General features: G+C 48.7%; 1 long non-coding RNA gene across 1 annotated transcript; it reads left to right on the top strand.

Annotated features, from left to right (window-relative positions):
* Positions 1–1,285: 1,285 nt before the first annotated feature.
* Positions 1,286–17,286, top strand: LOC148002998 (uncharacterized). Its single transcript, XR_015631871.1, has 5 exons — positions 1,286–3,374; positions 3,988–4,061; positions 4,717–4,831; positions 16,112–16,283; positions 16,648–17,286. It is a non-coding gene; the product is annotated as an uncharacterized LOC148002998 (long non-coding RNA).
* Positions 17,287–23,165: the final 5,879 nt, after the last annotated feature.

Below are 23,165 nucleotides of genomic sequence, written 5' to 3'. Positions count from 1 at the left end.
TTGCTTTACCAGCTGAGTGTCTCTACAACCGACCACTTTAAAAAGTTTTGTACTGGGGTTGGGGATTTAGCTCAGTGGTAGAGCGCTTGCCTAGCAAGCACAAGGCCCTGGGTTCGGTCCCCAGCTCTGGAAAAAAAAGAAAAGAAAAAAAAAAGTTTTGTATTTTTTTTCTTTTGGTACAAGGTCTTTGAATGGCCTGAAACTCACAAAGTAGTCTAGACTGGCTGGCCAGCAAGCCCCAGGGATTTATAGGTCTCCACCTCTCCAATGCCGGATTTTCAGGTACTTGGAGATCACAGTCTGTGACCAATTCGACCGTTTCCTACAATGTAAGGTGAATCGAATTCTTGTGAAAGATAAGTCTGCCTTGGAGCTTTAAAAATACAAATTTTTATAAACTATCTTCGTTGGAAACAACTTCTTGAGAGGAAGGAAATGGAAGAGACCGATGAGATGGATCCAATAGAGCCTTTAATCCAAATCAGAAGCCACGTATGAGGTTGGTACGCATCACCCCAGAGGAGGCACTGGTGTCAAGCCTAGTGGGCCAGTGAGAGACACTTCTACATACCGCAGTGAATGAGTCAAGGGCTGTAGTCACGTCACCCTCATTACGTGGCTGCTGGTTTTATTTGAGATTTTTTTTATGTTAATATTCAGATCTCCACCACGCCTGACATGCTGGGGTTCCAGGGACTCACAGAAGAGCTTTCTTTGTGAGCTTACCTGGTTTCCGGTGCTTCTCTTCCATCCCAAACTGAACTAGGTCCTCTCCAAGGTCTTATGTTGGAGTTCCAAGCTCTAGTAGCTACTTCAGTGTGGCTACACATGGAAGGTTTTAAAGGATTTATTTTATATATATGAATGCTCTTTTTCTCCTTCCTCCCTCCCTCCTTCCCTCCCTCCCTCCCTCCCTCCCTTCCTCCCTCCCTCCCTTCCTCCCTCCCTCCCTCCCTTTCTTTCTTCTCTCCTTTATTTTTTTCTTTTGAGATAGACTCTCACTGTGTAGCCCGGTCTGGCTCAGGACCTTGTTATGTAAAACAGGCCAGCCAGGAACTCACAGAGCTCCATCTGCCTCTGTCTCCTGAGTACTGGGGTTACAGAGAGACACCACTGTACTTGACTCAGTGTTTTGTCTGCATGTATGTAACTGCATCACATGTGCAGTAGCCGCTGAGGTCGGAAAAGCTCATCAGATCCCTTGGATTGGGAGTTAGAGACAATTGTAAACTGCTATGCTGGCACTGGGGACAGAACTTAGATGCCCAACAAGAGCAGCCAGTGCTCTTTTTTTTTTTTTTTTTTTTTTTTGGTTCTTTTTTTTCGGAGCTGGGGACTGAACCCAGGGCCTTGTGCTTCCTAGGTAAGCGCTCTACCACTGAGCTAAATCCCCAGCCCCAAGCCAGTGCTCTTAACCACAGAGCCATCTCTGTAGCCTCAAGAGCGGGCCTTTAGAGAAGTACCTAAGTTAAAATGTGGTTGTTCCAGAGACCCCAAGTCAATCCAATTCTTTGTAATAAGAGAAACAACACATACACAGGAAAAAACACACAAAGACACAGGGAGAGGCCACCATCTACAAGTCATAGAGGGATGTTCAGAAGAACATGCCATTCCTGGGGCACTTTGTTTTTCCAGCTATCAAAACCTTGAGGAAACTAAGTGTCCTACTCCAAGCCAGATCCCTCCTCAAGGTCTGTGGTTACAGTGGACTAGGCAGGTAAACACACCCCACCTTTCAACAGTCTGTAAAAATCTGCAAATCTGGAGACCCAACATATGCTCTCTAGCAGTTAGGCATGGAATACTGTTAGAGACCCTGGAGGAACCGACCTCCTCCTCACTGCCCTATCCAGGAGGCCATCTTGGGCTGGGGTAGGTTCAGAAGGGATGTGAAGAAGCAGGAGAAGCAGCCGCTGTGGCCAGCCATGAAGCTACCTTCACTCTGGCTGTATTGAGAAGGGGAAGGTCATCTCAGCCCAGGCTAGCACCTTCTAATGCGGCGCTGTCTGACATGGGAGCCATCAACCAAGGGCCTGCCAAGCATCTGAAGATGCATTCTGAGTATAAAAATCATAAAAGCTTGGGGCAGGGAAAAGCTAAAATCTATTAGTTCTTATACTGATTACATATTGAAATGATATTCTTGATATACTGGGTTTTGCAAAATGTTTTTACAATGAATCCTACAAACTGCTTTTTTTAACTTTTTTTTTGTTTGTTTTTTGTTTTGTTTTATTTTGTTATTGAGACAGAGTTTCTCTCTGTAGCCCTAGCTGTCCAGGAACTCACTGTGTAACCCAGGCTGGCCTCAAACTCAGACATCCGCCTGCCTCTGCCTCTCCAGTGCTGGAATTAAAGGCATGCAATACCCTATTTTTTTTTTTTTGCCAGAAGAAATGTTGTCCTTAATCAATGTTTTTGTTATTGACAGACACCAAACCTCCTCACCTCTTGCTCTTAACCCTTTACATGCACAGATAAGTTTCTCCTTGGTTTCCCAGCTCTTGTCTGTTTCTCTGAAGAAAAAGACACTTCCCAAATCAAATCCAATGACCTTACCAGACATACAAAAACCCTGTGGTTCAAACCAACGCGCTTAACATCTTGGTGTAGTGGTAAAACAAAGTTCAACGTAATGTCACCATGACAAATTGCCAATATAAACAATATTGAATACCAGAGGATGTGATGACAACCAGCCATACAAGAGACAAGTAGAAGTGTCTTTCTTCAGAGTCCTGTGTATGTGTGTGTGTGTGTGTGTGTGTGTGTGTGTGCACATATGCTCTTGTGTGTGTCTTCAGGGTCGTGTGTGTGTGCACTTGTGTATGTGTATGTGTACCTGTGTTTGTGTGCATGTGTATGCACACTCATGTATGTGTGTGCACGTGTGTGTTTGTATACACATGTATGCACACTCATGTATGTGCATGTGCATGTGTATACATGTATGTATGTACCGCAGTCACTGGCTAGAACACAGGACTTTCTGGCAGTTATTCCAAGGTATGATTGTCATTTGCTGTCCAGGGAAAAGTGTGGTCTATTTACTCCTTATTCCATAATCTTGGCCCAAAGAATTTACCAGGGAACAGCAACTGTCTCAAGACCTTGTGTTCAACTCTTCCCCCAGAGAGTTCAGCGTGTCCTGAACAGAAAATCCTCAGCTTCCCTCCCAGAGTCCTCCCTCCCTCCTTCCCAGCCTCTATCACTAGGAGGAAGTCACAGCGCCCGTTCAGTTCTCTTAGGACAAACTCCAAATTGCTCATCTGGACTCGGACTGGAAGAAGTGAGGCTTCATGGCTGACGAGTCACAGTCTCCACGGGGATCCTCCTGAGGGGTGCACTTGGAAGTGTCCACAGTCCTCTGTGTGAGTGAGCACAGGCCTGAGCTGGCTTCAAGGTTTCCCTTCATCACTGCTGCCCGTTGATGGCCTCTGCATTTAAAAAAAAATGACCTTTGGTAAAACAGAAAGATTAAGATGTCCTGTTCCCTGTCACATCTCTGCATGGAAGGTCCCACGCCTTTCCTCTGTATATTTTTTTCTATATGAATAGGTTACACAGGGTCAGATAGCTGTACTTGGGAAACTTCTCTTCTTATGTCCGTTCATTTTCTGTGACACCTTGCAAGTATTCCTCATTGTCTTCAGTTTCGACTTTAGCTTTCCCAGCATTCGGTCCAGGACATTGTGTTCTTCAAAGTTGTCCCCTTCCTTAACTGCCTTTCATCTGAAGCATTGTTACTCATCACCTTGCTTTTACACATGTTAATTAAAATATAATTACATCACCCATGACTCCCCAGCCCTATTCTCCGAGCAATAGCCTCTTCTTCCCCTGATTATTATTGATACACACATGGGTGCACACATTTATGTTATGCACATAGACACACTATATGTGTATATGCATGCACATATGTGTATTTATGAGTATACACAAATGTATAAATGTAACCTGTGATCCTTTATCATCCAACAGTAGACCTTAAAGGAGACGACTATACCTGGCTGCTTCTAACTTTTTAAAGGTGGCTACGATAAACTAACAGCAATGTAAGTGATTCACATTGTATTTCTACTATTATAAAGAGGGAGTGTGTCTAGCCACCGAGTTCCACAGATCATATTCTATGCACCCAACACTCCTGAGTGTCCAGGGTGTTCCCCACATAACCAGGCTAGGGCAAAGGGACTTGCCCCTGCCCCAGGGGACAGTCATGCTTCTGCTTTTGGAAATGGCCACCAGAGCTCTCCTCAGTCATGGCGCCTGGGACATTGTTTCATGGTTTATTCAGTATTTTTTATAATGCATCGCCAAGCCTAACCAGCGAAGTGCGAGGAGATGTGTATTTATGATAGATTTGATGGTCATGCCTTGCTTTGGCTCTGATGTAATTTCTGGGGTTGCAGCAATGACCTCAGGCCTGCAGAGCTTTTCCAGCTCATTACACAGACTCCTCCTCCTTCCCTGGGACTGTTAGCCAGTGCCGGCCAGCATTCAGCCTAAGCCAGGGTGATTTGCTCATTCCCATATTTGTTCATTCAGAGTCCTTTGAGCATCTCAGGGCATTAGATGCTGTGCTGAGCGTCGGGGATGAAGGGTGACAAGTGCCATTCTAGAACCCTCAAGGAGGGAAGAGAGGGATGGATTCTGTTCTGTCTTGGGAAGGCGTCTTTCAGGGGGTAACATTTCTCTTGGGTTTTGAAGGGTGACTAGGAGCCACACTGCAGAGGGTGCAGCTCAGCCTTGTCCGATGATAAGCCTTACTACAACCCCCAGAGAGCCCTGCTCTCCTTCTGACCATTAAATAGGAATTTCTGAGGTAAGACCGGCCTCAGCATTTCTTGACTGTGGGCATTTTAGAAAACATGCATTAGGGAATTGGCAGCGATGCAACCCTTAAAAAATAATTACCACAGCGTGAAGACAATCTTCCAAAGTCTAAGCACATCTCCAACCTCCCCAGGAATCACAGGGCAATGCAAGGATATGGGTTTGGAAAGCAGATAGCAAATGCTGGCTGCTAGAACTCAGCCTGTATTATATTTATTTATTTAGGGCTTTGATAGACAGACAAGTGTTTATTGAGTGTCTACTTTGTGCCAGGTACTGGAAGCTGGGCAGTGACTAGGATCTTGTTTTTGCTTTCCTAGGGCTCACTGCCTTGAGGGGGAGGGGCGAGATACTTCTCAAGTAGTGTGGGGAGAACATGAACAAGAGAGCCCTCAGGAAAGCTCCCCAGTACAGTTCCCTGTAGTCAGGAAGTTTCCCAGAGGAGGCTGCCTTAAGGAGCTAGCTGGGCAGAATCTGTCAGACAAAAGGGCAGAGGGAAGAAGTTGGTAGAAGTAACTTTCTGTGTGGAGGCAGGAGTGAGCTTGGTGAATTCAGAGAGCTGCAAGTGTTTACACTGGCTGGAGTGTGACCTGTGGTGTGGGGGAGGGCGAAGAAAGAGATGGTTAAGCCTGCCAGATACCTCGGCAGGCAAAGGTGATTGCAGCCTGAGTTTGATCCCTGGAAACACTCAGTAAAGGAGAGCACCACCTTCTGCTAGCTGTCCTCTGACCTGTGTGTGTGTGTGTGTGTGTGTGTGTGTGTGTGTGTGTGTGTGTGAATGTGGGTGTCCCATATGTTTCACACACAGTCACACACACAATCACACTCATATACACACATGTACACACACAAATAAACAAACGTAAAGAGGACATAAATGAAGAATTGGGAAATGTTAGCACAGACTGAATCAGGATCATGCGAAGCCTTCCATGTAAAGGTGTGGAGTCCGTGCTTTGTGCTGTAGACAGTAGGGAACACCCATCAGCCATGTGTGTCTGTGAGGTGTGACTGAGTGTCAGCTTTGGTGCGCTAGGTGAGGCTGAGGTGGCAAGGAGGGTCAGGGCAAGTCAAGAGGCAGCTCACGTCTGTCTCTGGGGTCCTTGTTCTGTGTAGCTCTGTCATAGGGAACTTGGCTGCTGTGGCCTTGACCCCCAGCATATCCTCTCTGCTCAGGGTTCTCTTTATCACTGCTGCCTGGAACCTTTAGAGTGACGCAGGTGGGGGTGGGGCTGTCAGTGGCATCCATTGGCTGATTCGGGGGGTGTGGCACTGTCAGTGGCATCCATTGGCTGACACAGGGGGTGGGTGGGGCTGCTGTCAGTGGCATCCATTGGCTGACACAGGGGGTGGGTGGGGCTGCTGTCAGTGGCATCCATTGGCTTAGCAACTCCGCTTATTATACTTACCGGTCTTTGGTTGATCTGGCACAGGTCTATGTCTGCTCTCTATTATTCTATCTTGATTGAAAACGAAAATTCACCTCTCACTTTTGTGTATCCCAGGCTGGCCAGGAACCATCATCCTCCTGCCTCAGCCTCCTTAGGACTGGGGTTATAAGTATGACACACTATCTGGCTTCTGTATTTTATTTTAAAGCAAATGTCTGACATCATGTCACCTTCCATGCAACCTTTTGTGTGAGTGTGAGTGAGTGTGTGTGTGTGTGAGTGTGTGAGTGTGAGTGTGTGAGAGTGTGTGAGTGTATGTGTGAGTGTGAGTGAGTGTGTGAGAGTGTGTGTGAGTGTGAGTGAGTGTGTGTGTATGAGTGTGTGAGAGTGTGTGTGTGAGTGTGAGTGAGTGTGTGTGTGAGTGTGTGAGTGTGAGCGAGTGTGTGTGAGTGTGAGTGAGTGTGTGTGAGTGTGAGTGTGAGTGTGTGTGTGTGTGTGAGTTTTCCCAAAGGATAAGGATTGTTAAAAAAGAAAAGTACAGCCTGTGCCCCGTACCAGGGTCACGACCTAGAAGGTAAACAGGATTCTTCTGCGTCAAGACACTCATGATGGCATTATAGCATAGGTTTAATGACTCTCAGGGTTTTCCTTTGTTTGTTTTCTGTTTTCCTTTGTTTGTAGGCTTGTTTTGTGTTTGATTTTGAGACGGGGTCTCTCTACCAAGCCCTGGCTGTCCTAGAACTTATGGTGTAGCCGAGGCTGGGATCTAACTCACCGAGATCCACCTGCCTCTGTCTTTCGAGTATTATAACTTGAGGCATGTGTCACTATGCCTCACTAATTTCCATAAAAAAGCATTGTTTTGTTTTGAAGATGTTTTAAAGTTCCTCCATCTCAAAGCCTTCACACTCGTGTAGCAGTGACCTGCCTGGGCTCACCTCAAGAGCGCACAGGTCATGTCTGTCCCTCCACTTGGGCGTTTTGCTGACAGACAGTGGTAAATGGCTCCAGGGTGCATAAGAATGAAATCGGACAAATGTGGGAGCTAGTCGGGGTCGGGGTGGGGAGAGAACCTTCCACTGGAGGCCTCAGGACCCAGCCTTGACCATCTATCCTAGTGAGGGAACGGGGAGAGGAGACACAGGGCTAATGTGACTCTGTCCTTCTGACGTATCTCCTTGCTGAGTTAAATTTTGAGTGAAAACAGGGACGTCAGGGCATCCCAGACTCTAAAACGATGAGGCACACGCTGAGTGAAGTTGATCTGAGGTGATGTACTGAGGACCTTGGAAAGGGACCCCTTTGATGTAGTGTTGTGGAGGGACTGAGTTTATCAGAGTCCTGCCGTGGATGTAAAGGCATCGATAGCCACATTGGGAGGTAACCTGTGAAAGGGTTGATTTAATTGACTCCAACCCCCACCATAAAGGTCAGATGACTGGGTATTTCCTGGGAGAACTGGGCTTTGGTGCAGGGGAAAAATGTGTGTGTGCATGTGTGTGTATGCGTGTGCGTGCGTGTGCGTGCGCATGCGCGTGTGCGTGTGTGTGTGTGTGTTTCTGGGTTAAAAGAATTAGCTTGGTTCTTGCTTACTTGTTCTTCATCTTATTTTAGCCATGGAATCCCCCGCCCCCAACTTTGTGTATACTGTGTTGATGCTACAACCCCAGGCCTCTTGCCTGCTTGGCAGACACTTTGCTACTGGGGCACACCCCCAGTCCCAGGTTCATAGCTATCAAGGTCACCTGTCATTATGGGGCACCTGGAGGTGGCCAGCTTTTGCTGTGGCCTGTGCCCATTGAGACCAAGGACATCCGTGGGTGTGAACGCCGAGTGGTGTCCAGTTTATAGCAGTAAACTGTGGGTAAGCAGACGTGGCTAATTCTGGGAACCATTCTTGATCAAGCAGCTTCCCACACCGCACACACAGCTGTGCCTCCTTTGCGCTTTCCACTGCCAGGGTGAGGCTGTGCCAGGAGGTGTGTCCCAGTCGCCCCCTGAGGTGCCTTCAAAGGAGCCTTCCGACCTGGTATGACTCAGGATGTGGGGAGAAGAGACAGAGGTGAAGCTAGGCACAGGCCCGGGCAGACTGGGAAGGCCAGGGATTCAAACAGTGAGAAACAGGACTAGATCCAAATCTAGAGGGGAGGGAAGGGGAAAAGAGGGGGAGAGGAAGGGGGGCAGAAAGGGCTGGGGACAGAAGAGGGAGGGAATGAGAAAAGGGAGAGGATAGGAAAGGCTAGGAAGGAAAGAGGGTGGGGCCAGAGGAGAGGGGAGGTGAAGGAGCAGGGTGAGACAAGGGAAGGGGGCAGGGGGTGGGGGTGGGGGAAGAAGGCCCTGCTCTGAGCTTTCATGGTGTGAAAAGGCCAACTTCACCAAACTCTGTTCTGGGGTGAAGAGTGGTTGATGTGTGGTAGCAAGCTGAGGCACCTGCCTGCCTTGGGCGCCTCCTTGCTTTCTGCCTTGGTGTGACTCACACACAGGAGAGTTGAAAAGCAACCATTTAACCAATTGGCTATCGGGGGCCAACCAGTCCAGAGTGACCCAGCTGGTTGTGAGGCAGACTGAGGAGAACCTTGTTCAGTCAGGGGCTTCCTTTCTCTCCACAGCCCTTCCTTAGTTTGGATGGCTCACCACTCTTGTCTGGAATTGTACGTTCATTTTCTTCAACTCTTCTGTCTGTCATTCACTCAACAAATGCCTTTCAAATGTCCCCTGCAGAAGATGGCATGATGACTGCAACCCTCTTTAACTTTGAGACCCTCCCAGATTCCTTTAAGGCATCAGGCAAACCTTGCAGGATGCCACCCCAAGCTTCCTGGGGTCAATCAGTCTTGCTGTTCATATGAGTACTACGCAAACTGAATGCCTGCTGAGAGATTCATTCATATTTATTTTATTTTATTATTATTTTTTTTAAGATAGGGCTTCTCGATGTAGCTCTGGCTGTCCTGGAACTCAATCGGTAAACCAGGCTGGCCTTGAACTCGCAGAGATCCTCCTGCCACTGCCTCCCAAGTGCTTGGATTAAAAAATGTGCAGCACCATGCCTGGCTGCACGAGGTGGTTGGAGGTCTTGTTCAAGCAATGTCCTTGTGTTCTCAGTAGGCCTCAGGAGTCCCCTCCGTACTGGAATTGCTGTCATTGTCTCCCCTTCCTGCTCCCTTGAAGGTTACCTCACTCCACTCCCCGTTTCCACACAGGGAAGATGTACTGGCTGGTTTTGTGGGTCAACTTGACACAAGCTGGAGTTATCACAGAAATGGAGCCTCAGTTGAGGAAATGCCTCCATGAGACCCAGCTGTAAGGCATTTTCTCAACTAGTGATCATTGTGGGTGGTGCCATCTCTGGACTGGTGGTCTTGGGTTCTATAAGAGAGCAAGCTGAGCAAGTCAGGGGAAGCAAGCCAGTAAGTAACATCCCTCCATGGCCTCTGCATCAGCTCCTGCTTCCTGACCTCCTTGGGTTCCCGTCCTGACTTCCTTTGGTGATGGACAGCAATGTGGAAGTGTAAGCTGAATAAACCCTTTCCTCCCCAACTTGCTTCTTGGTCATGATGTTTGTGCAGGATTAGAAACTCTGACTAAGACAGAAGGTAAGGGAACCTTTTGCTCACTGAACTTATATCATGCCTATGCTGAGAGAATCACAGAGAGCCCTCTACCTAATCCTTCATAACCAAGAGAGAGGTGCTACTGCTACTTACCCTAGTTTTGGAGGAAATGAAGCTCAAAGATAGGAAATGATCTTTTTTATGTCATGTGTGTACTGCGTGGTAGACCTATGACTATGGCTAAAATTTGAGGATACTATTCTCTCTCTCTCTCTCTCTCTCTCTCTCTCTCTCTCTCTCTCTCTCTCTGAAGTAGTTTTGCTGTGTGGTGGGCTGGCCTGGAACTCTTGATCCCCCTGCCTTGGTGTCCTGAGTGCTGGGGTTATAGTCATGTGTCACCATGTCTGGCTTCAAGGTTGAATTTTGTAAAACTCCCAAGGCTGGTTAGGTGGCATCAGACTGCTGGTTCCTTCCCTTGTTAGCTATTGGACCTATATCTGCAGACATTAATGTGTCTTTTGTTAGTTCCCTCTGACTTTGGTGAACTGGGGTGACAATTTCTGTCTCTTTGAGTTACTCAGATGCTCTGAGGTAGCAAAACAATGAAAACTACTTGAGCAAGCTCTCGCTACACATGTTGCATGGTGATTGCCATTGGGGTTGCCTGATTTCTCTAAGACACTGACAGTTCCGCATGGGGAGTCATTACCTATAGAAAAGAGCTCCTCTTCCTTGTCTCAGAGGCCTCAGGCAAGTTTGATAGCCTTTGCATATCCAAGCATGGAGAGATATCTAGGAGGAATCCTCTAACTGGACAGTGGAGATGTTTCTCCAGCTGAAGCAGACACATGAAGCTGCTCACCGAGAGTGTCCTGGGGTCACAGAGCCGAACAGGAAGTTGGGTTTGAAGGAATTTGGCCGGCCTCCAAAGAGAGTTCTCCTGTGGTTTCTAAACTGCTTCTGTTTTCAATGGGCCATTGCTTTGCAATCCATAGAGCTTGCCTGGTAAGATCCTACTTGCAGCAGGGATGTTTGATCCCGCGACATCCTGCCCCCTTTTATTCTGCTTAGAAGTAATGACCCATGTCCAGTTACCATGGCTTCAGACTCCAGGTCACAGACCAGGGCCCCATACTTGAATCTGATGGAAAGCTTTTGGCTAGTGGCAAAGTCCTGATTCTCCCAACCTGGTTAATCCGCAGCTCTCCCCGGCCTCTCTGTAACCCCTGAGGTGGTGGGGTACCAGGATGTGCTTTCTGCCTTTTGGGCACAGAGAGGGCTATGCTTCAGTGTGGTTCTGCATGCCGCAGTGTACGAAGGCAGGCACACCCAGCCCTGGATGCCACATGCCCTGAGGCGTGCTCTTGAGTGCCTCAGTAGGGTCCCGCTCTGTTACTCTTTCAGCCCTATGGGAGTGTTCTGGTGTGAGGGAAGCTTGTGTTAGGCACTGGGGTTTGGGGCTATTTCCCCAGCATTCCCAAGCTTGACGTGAACGAGATGTAACCTTTCCGTTAAGCCAGCAAGATTTCAAGATGTCTCTGCCTTGACAGCTGCATTAATGACCTAATGGTGTCGGCATTTACATGACAGTTTTCCAGTTTGCTTAGCAATTCTCTTAATCTTCCTAAGTCAGCCCCAGACTCTCCCATGGAGTTATAAATCTCTCAGTGAGGTCAACCACCCAGTTCTTCAGCTGTGATCCCTACCCTTCATCCTTAATTAATCCCTGGCCCTCCTGATAGGCCTCCAGGCTTCTCTCTGCTTGATGGGGAGCCAGGAGGCTAGGCAGAAAGGGAGAGCAATTATGCCGGAGAAGAAAGAGGCAGGGTGGAACACCAGTGCAGAACAAGCCTTCTGGATTCCGGAGCCCCAGACACTCTTGCGAATCTCGGAGAACCTTAGCGTCCATCCCCAAACCCCAACTTCAAAGGGACACTCTAGGGCTTAAATGTGACGCTGCTGACACAGCTGCTATCCAGCCCAAATTCTGGATGGAGGACGTGGTGATAACTGTCAGTCATTATAATTACTAAGATGAAAACTGCTTCAGGATTGAGTAGGGAGTTTAACCCAGGTGTGAGCTCTGCTTTGGCCTCCGCTTAGGGAGCAGGGCCACCAGAGAAAGGATCATCTCAGGGTACAACAGAGGGACTCTCCCTGAACTGGGACCACATGGCAGGAATCCTCTGTCTCTTCAGCAAGGGTGAGCTACCTGGGTTCCTGGTACCCTCACCTAGAGGATGCTCCTTTGTTAAGGTATAATTTAAAAGGGGCACGACTGGTTCCCTCGTGTCACCGCTCCACACTGGGCCCCTGGTACTCTCAGACCTCAGTGGTCAGTCCCTGGCATTGGTTCTGTGAGGGCCATATAGAACTAACATTAATTTATCTCGGGGGTGGCTGGCTTCAGTGAGGCACCATGCCATGTTAGCCTAGCTATCTTCTGGTTCAGCGGTCTCTCCATTCCCATTGCTAGTCACCCTGACCAGTTCTGGCCAGTCAGGAACTCTGGTCCCAGCTACCCGGTAATATCAAGACTCACCAAACTGTAACCCAACAACCAGATTTATATGTTAAATACTCAATGTACAATACATTCACACAATAAAGTCACAACCAATTGGTAAGAATATAAACCGCCCACCTGGATAAGATATAATTTGTTTATCTAGACACACAAAATCCTGTACACATCCATCCCTTAAGAATAGTCATAGCAACCTGTAAATGTGCAAAAAGAAATCTTAACATCCACCTCCATGCTCTCTCGGCTGCTCCTCCTCTCTCCAGTCTCCTCTGCCTCTCTAAAACTTTCTCCCGCCCATCCTTCCTTCTTGTCCAATGACAGGCCTCGTTCTATCCTGTGCCTGCCTTCACACGCAGAATGACATCAACCTACACTCCTTCCTACCTTTGGGTTATTAGGAAGAACTGCCTGGTCTCCTCCTCTTTCCCTAGAGGGGAAATGGCAGCAGTGAAGTCAAGAACATGTTTTCTGAGCAAGTACTAGGCAGTGGGTTCCAAGTGTAAACTAACAGAAAGGGTTTGCTTTGAAAGCGTTCTCAGGGGGCTGGAGAGATGGCTCAGCGGTTAAGAGCACTGACTGCTCTTCTAGAGGTCCTGAGTTCAATTCCCAGCAACCACATGGTGGCTCACAGCCATCTGTAATGGGATCTGATGCCCTCTTCTGGTGTGTCTGAAGATAGCAACAGTGTATTCACATAACTAAAACTAAATATATCTTTAAAAAAAAAAAAAAGCGTTCTTGGCGAAGTGGGGGCAGGCAGAAGGTGAAAAGCCAAGAGGAGATGAGGGTGGTAGCAAGAAGTAAGTGGCTGGCATCCTCGGAGGGAATACCCAAGCTGACCCACTCTGTCAGGAGTGGGGAGGTGGGCCCAAGGGAGTGGGCGTGGCCTTAGGCTGACTGTGCTGGGGAGCATGGACAGACAGATGGCCCAAGAGAGAAAGTTCTTGGCTGGCTGAAGCTCCTGAGGAGGTCAAAGTGACAGTGACCAGTCTGTGTCAGCAGAGCTGAGCAGGCCACTATGAGGAACTTTGGATGGGTTTTCGGCAGGGAACGAGGTCTAGATTTGTTTTCCGAAGACCACATTTATTATCTGTGTTTTCATTGTCGTGGACAAGCGAGGGCAGAGGCAGCGAGCCTAAGACCTCAGCAACCCAGCTGTGCACTTTCTTCAGTTGCTGCACTTTTCAGTCCCATCCTAGGGAGTATGTGTCACCGTGGCAACAAGTAGCCAAACATTTCTAGCTTTAAAAGATGTTTGTGTAGGAGCTGGAGAGATGGCTCAGAGGTTAGGAGCACTGGCTGCTCCTCCAGAGGTCCTGAGTTCACTTCCCAGCAACCACATGGTGGCTCACAGCCATGTCTAATAGGACATGATGCCTCTTCTGGCCTTTAGGTATGCGTGCAGATGGAGCCCTCACATCCATAAGTATATATAAATCTTTAAAAAAGAAGTGAGTATCTATGCATCAAGGTCATCCATGTGGCTCCATGTTGATGCATGGACATATCTTCCCACTGAGTTTTCCCTACACATCTGGAGGTGTGTCTGACTTTGAAGCTTAGCTGGTTTCTCTTCAGAGTAGAAATAACACGGTGCAGAGATGAGCAATCATCAGGCCTCAAAACTCCTGCTCCTTGTAGAGCTCACGAGAACCTCTGCATCAGAAACAGCCGCATGCAACGTGGCTCTCGGATAAAGAGGCAGAAGGGCAAGGCCGGCACAGTGGCTCCTTTTGTGCTCAGCGTTCTTCTGTTTGATTGCAGTGACTCGCAGATAGTCGGTAAAAGAAGCCGTCAGAGCCTGCTCCTGGCTTCTGCCCAGGTTATTCTGTTGTGCCTGGACCATGCCTCCATGGTGGCACCCAGGGCTTACTATGCTCAGGTTTTGGTTCCTTTGCCAAACACTAGACATTCAAGAGGCAGGTATGGCGTGGGTACGGGGAGAGAATCAGTAAACAAGAGGAGCCGTCTACTCACTTGGGCTTGTCTTGTAATGGTGACTGAACATTTGAGCAAGATCACTGTCAGCATTAATTAGTATATGAAGAAAAGGAGATGACTTGTTAGGGTCTCATTGGATGTGGGGTGGGGCTCCTCAAGCTTGATTGGCAGCCAAGCTGTCTTGCTATCTGTGGGACATGGCACCTTTAATGGTCCACCCAAGATAGAGAATTCTGTGTGGTCAGTGCAGAGTCCGCCAGAGTAGGCATGGGCATGGCCATGGCCTATAGTGACAACCTTTGCATCCATCTTGTTTGAAACCAGATCTCTTTGCCAATCATCATGGGGCACTCCAGGCTGGCTAGCCAGAGCTCACTAGGAAATCCTCCTGCCTTTGCTTCCCATCTTGCAGTAAGAACATTGGCATTACACACATACTGTCATGCATGTGTCTTTTAATGGATATAGTATTAAGTATTAATTAATAAATTCCGGTGCGGGGTTGCTTCCCATCTCAGTGGTTTATGTTCCTGAATGAAAGACATCCACACAGCCTTTATATTTTAATATGCCTTAAGCAGCTCAGTGGCTGGGTAACTGTCGAGCCTCTGTGCTGCTAGACTCTACCTCCTGCTGATAATTCCGAGTTGCTACTTATCAACTCCATCTCAGCTGCTCCAGACCCGTTGGTGCAGCCCTCTGGGCTATGCTTTCTTGGCCCAGATCCCAGGGTGCTCTCCTTGCTTCTCTACCCCATGGCAGCCTCTGTGTCTCTCCTCTTTCCACACGCTCCTCAAGTATAGCAGCTCTCCCTTCTCCTCTCCTCCCAGTCCCAAGCCCAGGAAATCCTAAGGTCCTGCTTCTGTCTGCCTTTCCCAGCCATTGGCTGCTGGGATCTTTATTTACCAATCAGAACCAACTGGGAGCAGGTTCCCAGAAGCTACGTGTGCAGACCCCCTTGTACAAACAGTTTTTTTGGGGGACATAATGAGCACTTGTAATACAAGCATCTATAAATGGGTTCTGTTGACTCAAACTCAAGAGTTTATGCCTGAGTGGCATGCGCTTTTATCCACTGAGCCATCTCCCCAGCACTGGAATGAAAATGAATTATACTTAATATAAATGTAAATAGTGAATTAATCTGGCAGCTGTATTTATTTACCTCTTGCTTATCCCAAGTAACTTTATAAATAAACCAAGATTCATTTAAGACTGCACCTCAAAAGCTGAGCAGTTAAGTGATGTATCTTAAAAGTCTATGCTAATCTGGCTACCTCCCAACCCCACCCCATGATACTTGCATATTATTGTTAATCTGGTTCTTCAGACCTCTTCTTCATGGTTCCAATTCCTCTGTCCTCCCTGTGGATCTGACTGTTCTCTCCTTCCTCGGGCTAGCAGACGTCCCACCCTATTCTCTATTCTTCCCAGCCATTGGGTGATCAGTGTTTATGGACAAGGCAGAGAAAAAATGGTAAGAACTGTTTACACAAACTTGAGACCAGCAATTCTTAGTATAAACGTTACAATGTCATGTCCAGATTGAAACAAGATGTGAGGCCGGAGAAAGCAGCATTTGAATAACCCAAGGGTAAACTTGTCACAGCCTGCAAAACATTATGGCTACCCTGGAGGGTTTCTAACTCCTCAGCTATTTTAGAGGCTGGGGGAGAGAAGGGCTGGCAGGTGTAGCTGTCACATTGATTTGCCCTAGGGAGGCAAGTGGTTCTTGACAGCTTTCTCACAGCTCACAGAGGATTCTAGGAAGTCCTGGAATTTGTTGTTTCATGTCTTAAGTCTCAAGCAAGGACATTGACTAAATGTCTAGTTAGATTTTTTCTTCTTTTTTTGAGCCGGAGTCTAGCTACATCCCTCGACTCTTCTGATGATTCTCCTGCCCCAGTCGTTCCAGTGCTGCTGGGATTACTGGAGTGTCATCGTGCCCGGTACCATCCAATTCCTGCTAGTACTGTAAGCCGCTGCCTGGGAGTGATACTTGGCCATTGGCTCCTGGGTCTGAGCCAGGTGAGCTGCCCAACCCTGCCTCAGTCCCTCCCAGCATCTCCTCATGTACACGGCCAGGGTAAGGGGTGTAAGTGTCATTTTAGAAAACCCAGGGTGACTGGGAAGACACCCAGGCTCCTTAAGTCAATAGCACTCCCTCACAACAGAAACAGACCAGTTCTGAGGTAACTGCTGACTGCTCTCGCTCTCTCCCTTGAGAGAGATGGGCTCTTGTCCAGCTCTAGGGGCTCTTGAGGGCCTTGAGCTATTGCTTGGCCATCAGCACGACAGGCATCTCCTAAGTGCAGGTGAAGGGCTCGCAGAGTAAACACATTTTCCTTCCTCTGCAAACCCTGAGCATCTGAGAAACCAATTTCTTTTCTAGATATGTCCTGGCCAGCTGCACAGGCCCTTGGTGGGCAGGGGTTGGATTTAATGAACTAGAAATGGCCAGGGCAGCCGGCTCGCTGCCAGGAAGGATCCACAGGATTGCGTTTTACCCTCGATGTGTCCCTGTGCTCTGTGCCGTGCAGATCGGAGCTCAGGCTCACTCCCTGAACTGGGCCAAGAGCGGCAGAACAAGCCATTCTTTTTTAGTCATAGCATTGCACAGAATCCGAGGTGCCTGGAATCACCAGACGGACTATCGGCTTTATTCTGTGTCTCCCCCACGAAAGAGGGCAAAAGTTTGCTGGCGGCCATTGGATGCAAACCGAGTCTTGTTTTCAGAATGGCTCTGAGATTTAATGAGCTACAGCATGACACGTTAGCCACATACAGAAGGGTGACAATCACAGCTGTGACGACATTACTCATGTACTTATGCATCCGTGACGTGACTCTGGCAGCATTCTCCTTAACGTGCAGGATAAACCGGTTCCTAACCCACGGCCCATACTATGGGATTCCAAGATCAAGTTTATTTTGGGGACCTTCTGATAGTGGCTGCTTTTTCTAATTTCTCCAGCTCCAGTATTTACTTCGTTACACCATTATTACTATCGAATAAACACAAGGTAAAACTTACCATTTTAACTATTTAAGAATGTACAGTCCAGTAGTGGTTAGTGCGTTCCCTGCTGAGCCACCTGCCTGTCTTCTCCACCCCAGCTCTACTCTCGCCCCAAAGGATCCGATCTCATTACGTAGCTCGGGCTACGTCTTAGCCTCATGAGTGTGGAGATTACACGTGTGTGACTCCATGGACAGTCCCCACTATATTATTTTCAGAGGAAATTTATTTATTTTGTGCGTGTGAGTGTCTTGCCTGCGTGTATGTCTATGTACCTACCACATGTGCATCTGGTGCCTGCAGAGGCCGGATGAGGGTATCAGATCTCTGGGAACTGGATAACACACAGTTGTGAGCCACCCTTTGGGTGTTAGGGATTGAATCCAGGTCCTCTGGAAGAGCAGCTCGGGCTCTTAACTGCTGAGCCATCTCTCCAGCTCCTCTCCTCTCTCTGTTGTGCACTCAGTGCTGGGGAGGGTAGAAAAGCATGGCAGTGACTGTCATGCCTGAGGAGAAGGCACTGCTGGCCGGACCTACTGAAGCAGGGACTGGGCCTGGCATTCTTGTGATTACATGTACAGGGTGTTAGTACACGGTTCTCATCCTCCTGTCTCGCAATGCTCCTTAATTTCCCTCTAGAATCCCCCTCCTTACCCCACTGGGGAGAGGTGGCATATGTCCCAGGCCATCTGGCTCATCAGAGTCCTCTGGACAGCAGCTGACTGGGTTAGAGACAGACAGGGCATCCAAGCCAAGCCAGTGAAAATAAAACTTGGGTGTGTCCTGTGGGGCCAGACTCTCCCAGGGTTGCTCAGCTGATAGGACGTGAGCCTGAGGATGTTGGTGGCCAGCAGGTCACCTCATAGAGCAAACCTGCTGGTAAGAGAGAACTCACCCAGCCAGCATCAAGAACAGAGGAATGATATCCTGGGAGACAGGGTGTAGATGAAGAGCCCATCATGTTTGCTTCCTTCCTTCCTTCCTCCCTCCCTTCCTCCCTCCCTCCCTTCCTCCCTCCCTCCCTTCCTCACCTCCCCTTCCTTCTTTCCTTTTCTCCTTCCCTCCTTGCCTCCTTCCTTCCTTTCCTTTCTTCCTTCCCTCCTTCCTTCCCTCCTTCTTTCCCTTCTTCCCTCCTTCCTTCCCTCCTTCCCTCTCTCTTTCCCTTTCTCCCTCCCTCCCTCCTTCCTTCCTCCCTCCCTCCCTCCTTCCTTCCTTCCTTTTAAAAGTGTCCTATTTTAATTGCATAGGGGTGTTTTGCCTAATTTGTATCTGTGTTCCACGAGCTTGCCTGGTACCCTTGGAGGCCAGAAGTGGGTGTCAGATCTCCTAGAGTTGAAATTACAGAGTATTGAGTTACTGTGTGGGTCCTGGGAATTGAACCTGGGTCCCCTGGAAGAGCAGCCAGAGCTCTTCACAGCTGAGCCATGTCTCCATCTCTGCTCTCCATCTCACCCTCTGACAGAGCCTCACGCAGCCCAGGATGTACAACTAAGGATGACCTTGAACTTCTGATCCTCTTGCTCTCAACTGCAATTACAGACAGGCACACGCCAACACACCCGGTTTTATGCGGTGCGGGGGATTGAACTCAGGGCTTTAAGCATGCTGGGCAAGCACTCTGCTAATGGAGACACAGTAACAGCCTTTACCTCGTCACTTACTTTCCATAGGAAGTGGCTTGAGTCAAGCTTTTTTGTACATTGCAAACATAGATCCTTGCTAAACAGACAGCGGAGGCTAGAAGAGGAAGTTGGGATCCGGCTGACAAAGACGGCCGCTGGATGGCTAACGGGCTTCAGTGTCATCCACATAGATCTATACACCATCCCAGAGCTGACTAGAGGACACGCTGGAGTCCTTTTCCTAGGAGTTGGCATCATATTGCAGTGAGGAAGCTAAGGTAGAAGGTTTCCATGGGGCCTTGTGAGTATAGCACACAGGTCCCAGGTTGGACCACTCCAGAGATGCACAGATCTGCCAGCCCGGGGCCAGTAGTAAGACAGTGAGATGAAGCCATAGGAACTGCCTTAATATTTTAAAAATATATTTTGACATTTAGCGTGTGTGGGGATTTTTTTGGGGGTGGGGGGGCTGTGCCATGCTGTACATGTGGAGGTCAGGTCAATAGGCAGTTTGCAATAGTCAGTTTGGTCCTTCCACTGCCTGAGTCCTGGGGATTGAACTCAGTCAGTCTTGGCAGTGTGTGCCTTTACAGCCTGAGCCATTGCCCCTAACTCTGGGAGCTGCCACACACACACACACACACACAGAGACCTGAGCCCTGGTCACACACACACAGACAGACCTGAGCCCTGGTCACACACACACACACACACACACACACACACACACACACACACACACGCAGACCTGAGCCCCGGTAGGAGACTTTCTAACTTAGTTCTTTGAACATGTGGAGGGCGGAAGACTCAGGTGAGCAGAATTAGCCTGGGGTGCTTCTCAACAGCATAGATCGAGCACAGGCCAACCCAGTTAACATTTAGAACTGGAATGTTGGGGCTGGAGAGATGGCTCAGTGGTTAGAGCACTGACTGCTCTTCCAGAGGTCCTGAGTTCAAATCCCAGCAACCACATGGTGGCTCACAACCATCCGTAATGAGATCTGATGCCCTCTTCTGGTGTGTCTGAAGACAGCAACGGTGTACTCACATACATAAAATAAATAAATAAATCTTTAAAAAAAAAAAAAGAACTGGAATGTTTCAGAGCCTCGCAGGTGATTTGAAGGGGCATCAGGTTTGAGAGCTGGTGATTCCAGGCAGTGGTTATTTTCGATGCAGGTGGCTGGGCCCCTCCCACACACTTGGGCTTCATTGGTCTGGGGTGGAATCTGAGAATTTGCATATCTAACAGGCCCTGGCTCTTGCCTTACTCCCGCTGCCCAGCCCAGTGCTGCCCCTTCTCCTTCAAAGCCGGCTCAAAGGACTCCAGATTTGAGCTTCCTAGACCTGTGTCCGGCTTGGCTACCAACTGATTATATCTCTAAGTTTCAACTGCAGAACCTGGCAGGGGTGTTACACTCTAAGGATCTCCAGTGAGTCTGTGGCCTCCAGATTATCTTACTTTTGGTAAACCTCAAGAGGCTGGTGTGGTTTGGGGATGAGTGTGTGGAAATGAGTGTGCTTGGCCAGAAGGCATTGAGGATGGCCAGGAGGGGCCCTGCTGGCTTGCCAAGCACTTCTTGAAGGATTGGAATGGGTAGGATATTATCAGTGATCCATGGCTGCGGGTACTGGCTGAGTGGTCTCTTTCTTTGGTATCAGTGTTCTGAAGAGGCAGGAAAGGGGAGGGTATAGGGGGAGCATTGACATCACCCCCCGAGTTATTATTAATGAACTAGGCCCATCTTGGTATTTTACAGTATACCCTACTGCTGTACCACTCCCATTTTACAAGGGGTTCATTGAGGCCTGGTGAAGTCAGCTGTCAAGACCAAGTAACTTGTTTGTAGGAGAGTTAGGTTTTGAACACAGTTCTTTTGGGCTTTGAATTAGACATGAGTCTTCCTGCTGGCTGCCAAGCCAGCTATACTGGCATCCCGCGTGTGCTTGTTCCACTCAGGGGCTGTGCCTTGGCTGAAGCGGTTTGAGGAAGGGGAAGTGTTCATACATTCACAAGTGAGTGTCTCCATCGCAGTGAGTGGGAAGGGGACTTCCAGGCTTGGGTGTGAGTCCCTGTGTCCTTATCCTGACTGTGCAGAGAAACCAGTCGGCACTGGATCAGTAGCCCTCTTTGAGTTACTGGGTTCCCTGGGGTTCTCCAGAGAAACTGCTGATAGTGGCTGTGGGTTTAAGAAATTAGCTCAAACACTTGCAGAGAACGTTGAGTATCAGTATCTGCAGGGTGAGTAGGCCGGCCGGAGACCCTGGGTAATTAGTTGATGTTTCAGCTGTAGCTTAGGTCTGAAGGCCTGAGACCCAGGAGAGTCAGTGATGCACTTTCAATGCCCTCAAAGAAACACTCAGAAAAATTCCTGAGCATCTCACGGTCTAGTCAGTATGACTGCTAAAACTCAGGCCCTTTGTGAAGTTACAGGGTCTGGTCAGCAGTGCAGTGTCCTGGGAACCAGGGGAGTTCTCCCAACCCACTGCGTCCTGAGTGGGAGGCGTGACAACTACTGTTCCACAGAAGGAGGCTGTCTGAATTCTGGATGCCCAGCCTGATGTCACCAGCATCATGGGCATCCTCACATCTGTGCTCAGCTTAGCTGTTCTCTGAGGCTGAGCCAGAGCTGCCCAGTGAGGAGGGCAGTGAGACCTCTCTTATCCCACTTCCCTTCCAGGGGAGTGAGGAAGGGAGCTGGAGCTGAGGTGGCTCCCAAAGCTTCCTCCATGTGTGGACTGAAAGTGGGGAAAGGTTTCGTCAGGGTCAAATTTGAACCTGAAGCCAATAGGTCCGGAGGACACATGGTCAGGTCCTGCCCGGACATTGTCTGGAGTGTGGCCTCTATCATCCACCGTGGCTTGAGTCTGGGGTTAAACCATACCTTGTAGGTATCCCTATGCAGAGTATCCCAACTTGCTGACCCTTGCCCAGATATTCCTTACCCTTAGCTCCCAACTCCAGAACCTGCTGTCTTACCCCCTCTCCTCCTGTGCTCCGTTCTGCCTGACCATGAGTGATAAACTGACTGACATTCAAGCTTTCCAGAGAAACTCCTTTGTGAAGCAGCTTGGTTCTTCCATTGCTCTCTCTCCGGGCTTGACACAGGTTAGTTTCCTAGTGCCTGACCTGTAAGGGTGACGAGGAGGGGTTTCCTTCTGAGAGAAGGTGCTTCTGTGCAGGGCTTGATGGGAGATAAGCCAAGAAAGCCCTCAGGGTTTGTATCAGTTTGTTTTCTATAGCTGTGATAAGGCATCATGACCAAGACAACTTTAAAGAAAGATTGACTGGCCTTATAGTTCAGAGCATTGAAATCTACCATGGCAGACTGAAGGCATGATGACAGACAGCAGGAACAATGACTGAGATCACATCTTGATCTACAAGCAGGAAGGGAGGGAGGGAGGAGAGGGAGGGAGAGAGAGAGAGAGAGACAGACAGATAGAGACAGAGACAGAGAGACAGAGAGACAGAGAAAGAGACAGAGAGACAGAGAAAGAGACAGAGGGAGACACAGAGAGACACAGATGCAGAGACAGAGACACAGAGAAGGAAAGACACAAAGAGGCAGAGACACAGATACATAGACAGAGAGGCAGAGGCAGACAGAGATGAGACAGACATGGGACAGATAGAGATGAGAGAGAACAGATGATAGAGAGACAGGATGGGCACAGAGAGAAAACAGAGATGAAAGAAATGAGACAGAGAGGAGAAAGGCAGACAAGAGAGACATGACAGAGACAGGACAGATGAACAGAGAGAAAGATGGGATGATGGACAGAGAGACAGAGATAGAGACAGACAGAGACAGAGATAGAGAGATAAGAGACAGAGACAGACACATACAGAGAGACAGACAGTGAGAGACAGAGACAGGGAATGGTGTGAGTCTTTTGGAACCTCAGAACCCACCTTTACTGACACTCTCCTAATCCTTCCCAAACAGTCCCACCAAGTATTCAAACAGGCAAGCCTACGGAGGCCATTCTCATTCAAACCACCACAGCATTCCTGGGAAGGGGGTGTCTGTCTGCTATAGAGAAGGAAAGGTCTCTTGAGGTCATAGTGGTGGAAACTGCAGCCTTGGGAGAGGCCAGCACAGAATAAGATGGAGGTGACAAGGGGCATGGTCCCAGCTTCCTATGCTCCAGTGTTCTCCTAACCAAACTAGGGCTATGACGGTGAAGGTGACTGTGGGAGTTGTAGGTCTGCAGCCTCTGTAGGAGTGCGTGTGTTGTGTCTTAGATTGTTTTGCCAGGGGAAAG

This window comes from Rattus norvegicus, chromosome 10 (genome assembly GCF_021556685.1).
Source record: "Rattus norvegicus strain SHRSP/BbbUtx chromosome 10, alternate assembly SHRSP_T2T, whole genome shotgun sequence".
Taxonomy (NCBI): Eukaryota; Metazoa; Chordata; class Mammalia; order Rodentia; family Muridae; genus Rattus; species Rattus norvegicus.
This window is presented reverse-complemented; position numbering and strand designations above follow the sequence as displayed.